The sequence below is a fragment of the Octopus bimaculoides genome, chromosome 2 (genome assembly GCF_001194135.2).
Source record: "Octopus bimaculoides isolate UCB-OBI-ISO-001 chromosome 2, ASM119413v2, whole genome shotgun sequence".
NCBI classification, from domain to species: Eukaryota; Metazoa; Mollusca; class Cephalopoda; order Octopoda; family Octopodidae; genus Octopus; species Octopus bimaculoides.
In genome coordinates, this window is record NC_068982.1 from 100,458,445 (window position 1) to 100,463,986 (window position 5,542).

The 5,542-nt window shown below is 35.6% G+C and overlaps 1 protein-coding gene across 10 annotated transcripts in view; it reads right to left on the reverse strand.

Annotated features, from left to right (window-relative positions):
• Nucleotides 1-5,542, reverse strand: part of LOC106871624 (myb-like protein A) — a 169,751-nt gene that overhangs the window by 134,131 nt on the left and 30,078 nt on the right. The window contains exon 1 of one of the 10 annotated variants that reach the window (XM_052978522.1): nucleotides 1,208-1,318. The exons of 7 other annotated variants lie outside the window; for them this stretch is intronic. The gene's annotated coding sequence lies outside the window, so the exon portion shown is untranslated. Of the gene's footprint in view, nucleotides 1-1,207; nucleotides 1,319-5,542 lie in introns of those variants that run through there. 2 more of the 10 variants (XM_052978530.1, XM_052978523.1) reach the window with 2 other exon arrangements.

Genomic DNA, 5,542 nt, shown 5'->3' on the forward strand with positions numbered 1-5,542 from the left:
CTTGACCAACAGAATGTCATAAAGGAGTTAGAACCAGCGGAGAGCTACAAATACCTAGGGGTATTTGAAGGTGATGGAATCAAACATTCAATGATGAGGGAAAGGATCAGAAAAGAATGTTATCGCAGGGTAAGGGCAATACTCAAGATAGAGTCTAAGAAACAGGATCGAAGCGATCAATACGTGACTTACAGTTTCAATTACTGAAATATGTAATTTTGACAAAAAATCCGAAAATTGTTGACAATGCATTGACTGAACCACCCTAAGGCAGATATAGAACGACTTTACCTGCCAAGAAAAGAGGGTGGCCGTAGACTTTTACAACAAATACAAAGCAAAAGTCAAACATATAATAATAATAATAATAATAATAATAATAATAATAATAATAATAATAATAATAATAATAATAAAGAAAACACCGGGGACGTTGACGTTTAACATGTGAGAGCGATAAAACACTGCTCCGAAATTTATCCAAAAACATCGGAAATAAAGACATCGCATGGAGCCAAAAATAGCTGACAAAGGGTTGGACTATATCCAAGTAAGTAATACTCATTGAAATTTATTTCTATTTTCCAAATGAAATAAATAATACTGGTATTATTCAACCCAAGAATAACAATCGGGAAGTGCGTACTTTAAACTTGTTACACAAAAAGTACGAAAAACTACACGTGCAAAACAATTTGACAACAGAAATGAACGGACCGGTACCCTACGAAAATGATGACCGTCAAAAATAAAGAGCTGGACTTGTTCCTCATGTCCCGCAATTAAAACCAAAAAGGCATAAATGGACACGTGAGGAATATATTTCAATCCTACACGCTTATTTTACAGCAGTGCTCTACCCAAAGAACGAAAACTCAACAACATATACATATAAAATACGGAAGAAAAATAACCTAAATAAAGGCTTGGATACAGCAATGTACCCTAATAAACTAGCTAACATACGAAGATATATTCTCAAAGCAAAAAAAAAATATATATATATATCAGAAATATAAATAGAACAATTAAAAGGAAAAATACATCAGGAAATTGTAAGATAGTAGCCGTGCATATTTAAGAAAACCATGAAGTTTAACTAGTTGATCAAACTGAGGGTGTTACAAGAATTCTGTTGAAAAGAAACATATAAAAACAGAAGGTGAAAGAGAAGTAAAAGTCGCTATAAAAAAAACATCAAACTTACTTCTTGAAGATGATCTTACTGGTATTAAAGACAACCGCTTTAGTAACTAGCTAAGATACACTGTGAAGTCGTATCTTAGCTAGTCTGATTGAAATATCGCTGCAAACTGTTACATTTAATCGAAGACCAGAAAAAAAGAAGAATGTTTATGTGATTATGGGTGGAGAGAGTAATAATATAACAGCACGGTCAATATACTATGGCATTAAGGGAAAAACATCGGGTGACATTCATTCTTATTTAACAAGTATGGTAGATTATAACTGAAATATTCACGAAACGGCATAATTTTTTTTCCTTTACTGAAGGTGAGACCTACTGTTAAGCAAGTCGATTGGACGTTTTCCGTCAAAAGCTTCATGCCTAATTGCTCTTCTAATCGACTAGATGCGAATGGATGTCAAATGCATACGTACATACATACACACATACATACATACACACGCGCAAACATACATACACACATACATGCATACACACATCCATACATATATATGTATATATATAGCGAGCGAGAGAGAGAGAGAGAGATATAAATAGATAGATAGATAGATAGATAAATAGATAGATAGATAGATAGATAGATAGATAGATAGATAGATAGATATGCACATACACACACGCACACGCACACAAACACACATACATGAGAAATTAAGATAACCACACGTTTATATTATTATGTCATAGATAAGTGAAGGCTGTCGCCGGAAAGCAGCATCGATTGACTTACATAAAAGATGAGTATTTTCTTGCAGAAGACCTGAATTTAAACCCTCCATATATATAAAAGCATTGTCTAGTCTTGAACCCGCAACTTCTGCAGGAATTGTAGGAGTGCCATCCTGATATGTAGTGTGTCTTAAATCTGACCGAACACGTACATTTCCAGGCCTGTCCTCGCCCATCTTCTTCCAAAGAGAAAAAGAGAGAGCTAGATAGAGAGAATAATGGAGCTCAGAACTGAACGGGTGCCATATTTACCAATCCAGAAAGGATGAAAGCAAAACTGATTTCACCAGGTTTTGAACTCAGGTGGTAGATACGCGGAATTAATACTGTAAGGCATATTATCCTATTGTCTAACGACTGTGTCAGTTGGCAGAGTCATAAGAGCTTTGCCATGTTCTTAATATACAACATGAAATCGACATGTTGAAAGTCATGCCTGAACGATTTAGCGAATTGAGTCATTTCATTCTACGTCATTGTGTGTTTAATGGACATTGGTTTTGAGGGAGCAAATGTAGAAAATATTTTCTCACGAAGTACATGCCTTTTTATGTTCACATGTAATAATGTTCATTATATAGACGGGCGCCATTTGCATCACAGCTGTCATTAGATTATCTATATACTTGATCTGAATGTAAGTCTTCTCTTGGTGCCGTTGAAATAAGTACCAGTAATATCTATCTATCTATCTATCTATCTATCTATCTATCTATCTATCTATCTTTCTGTCTGTCTGTCTGTCTGTCTGCCTGCCCGCCTGTCTGTCTGCTCGTCCGTCCGTTTGTTTGTCTGTCTGTCTATCTATTCATAAGCATGTTTATATATATGTATATATATGTTTTTATATATGTGTGTGTGTGTGTCGTTGTGTACGTGTATGTTAGGTTAATTTTAGTGCTACTGGTAACATGTAACCAAGTACAACCTGTCGCATGGTCGGTCGGGCTGTCAGCCACTTAACCAACAACCCTACCAAGTTTGGTATAACACTCGCAACTTCGTTTACATCCAGTTATGCAGACTTTTTAGCAAATGCGTACGTTGTTTAGATAACGGGATTGTCCATGTACAAAGCCTTTCCTTACTTTAAAAGGCCTCGCTTGATTTTTAATTTCTCTATTATGTGTTGCATATTATGGTTGGCTGTAATCAAGAAAAGCAAAATGCTATATGATGAAATCAAAGCAAATGACAGCATGGATGATAATCTCTCTTATCATATGCTATACCTGTGTTAAAGTGTATAGCTCTGTAGAAGGACTGAAAAGCCACGTCAATGCTGCTCATGTTTAAGAGAACAACCAAACGTTGGTATTGCTCAAAATCGAGTGGCAGCCATCATGCATGCATGCTTGTATGTATGTATGTATGTATGTATGTATGTATGTATGTATGTATGTATGTATGTATGTATGTATTCTCTTTCTTTGTTTAACTTAGAGTAAATTTTGACCGGCCACTGATTTCGTAACAAAGTTATGAAGGGAAGTATCTTGATTTAACTGTCATCCTTTAAATCTTAAGAAGGTCTTGCAGATTTTTATAGTCTCAGATATCGAGATCATTCGTAGCGTATGAATTAAGGATTTGCATTCTCTCTCCAAGTTTCCAACTTCAGCCATACTTTGCTCCAGACGGGTTGATATGTATCCTGTTGCTCCAATAATAATGGGTACAAAGCTGAAAGTGCATATTGGGTATTGGATTTAGAAACTCTTTATCAATAGTCCATACATGTCTTTTTTTTCTTGTATTTTTCTAACCACATTCATGTCCCAGGGGCAGCTGATTTCCACAGCAGAACATATTTTTTATTTGTGGTGCCACACAACGATATCTATCTGGTTGTGTTTTAACTTGATGTTTTAATTTTCAAGGTCCACCAGTATTTCTTTGACCCATCGGCCTCAATATGGACAACATCGTTTGTAGGTAATCTCTTTTTGCTATTGTTCCAGACCGTTCTGGCCACCGTATCATGCCTCATGGGAAGATAATATCTGGAAGACGTTTCCTCACAGTTGGAAACGTCTTCCAGATATTATCACAGGTCGATGTCTTCAGCCTTGGTTTTGCACAGCCCACATTTGCTGTTTGTCAAAGTTTTCTGCCTTTTATGTTGTAGGTACTTGGTGGGGATCTCTTGTTCTTGGATTGCATGACTGTAGTCTTCAAAGTGGGATGTCTTAAACTTGTCGGTACTCCATGTCAAGCTGTTGACATGATCAGTCCCTTCTATGGTTTGTGTTTTGCATGTCAAGTACCCATGTACTACATTCTCATATATACATACATACATACATACATATATGTATATATATATATATATATATATGAGGGTGTTTGTTATGGCTGGTCAGAGAGTGACCATTGCTTTTGCACCTATAAAACGATTAGCGGTATAGGCGATTCGTTTGACTCAAATTACTTGAAACAGTATCAGTACCGAATAGTGATCTTTATAGCTAACTTAACATGGTTATACATTAAGAAAGCTATAAAACCGCGGTATTCCCCCTGAAGAAATATTTAGTATAGACGTAGAGTGTTAAAAATTACAGAATACCAGCATCTCATCAGTGCGAGATGCTTTCTGAATTCGAATAGAGCAGTTTTATGGCGTTCTTAAAGTATATCAACGTACGTGTATGTATGTATGTATGTATGTATGTATGTATGTATGTATGCTTATATGCGAGTTACGCAAATTAACTTAAATTATAAATGTAATCTACTGTTTCTTGCATATGCCTCCATTGCTGACGCAGTAAATGAAGTAGGACAACTGCTACACGAGTAACGCTGTTTGAGACAACCTCCCCCCAAAAGTAACAAAACAATATCACGTGCCTACAGCTCTCCATCTCTTGTCTCTAGAGATAAGATTGTCTGTTTCATAATAGAAGTCAATTTTGGAGAATTCTTGATTCTTAAGATTGTCTTTCCATCTCATTTGGAATCAGTACAAATTGCCACCAAGTAGTTTGTCTATTCCCCTGGAAGCGAATATAATTTCAATACCCAGAACTTATCTTGTATAATATTAAATATATCTTTACTTGTTTTATTGCTCAACTATATACCGCGGGCCATTCTCAGTTGCCTTAGTTCAATATATATATCAAGTCATCCCATAAGTTCTGTCCGATTTTGCCTTTCTTAAAATTGAATGAAATTTAATAGTATTTTAGAATGTCTGAAGGAATTAAAAATTATTTTTATGCATTTGTGTACACAATAATAGAATTGAAATTTGTTTGATTAAAATCCTTTCTAACATGGAAGTATCCAAAGAGCATTTAAGGCACATAATGCTTTATGAGTACAAAAAGGAAACTCTGCAGCCGAAACGACTCGAAACATACACTCAGTTTATGGGAAAGAATGCTTAAATGAAACTCCTTGCAGAAGATGGTTTGCAAAATTCAGAAGTGGAGATTTCAGCCTTGGAGATGAAGATCGAACAGATCTTCATCTGTCCAGCTGAGTTTGATGATAAGTTCTTTGAGGCATTACTTGAAGAAAATCCTGCATTATCAGTTGAAGAATTGGCAATAAATCTTAGTTCAAACCATCCAACTGTTCATCGTCATCTTCAAC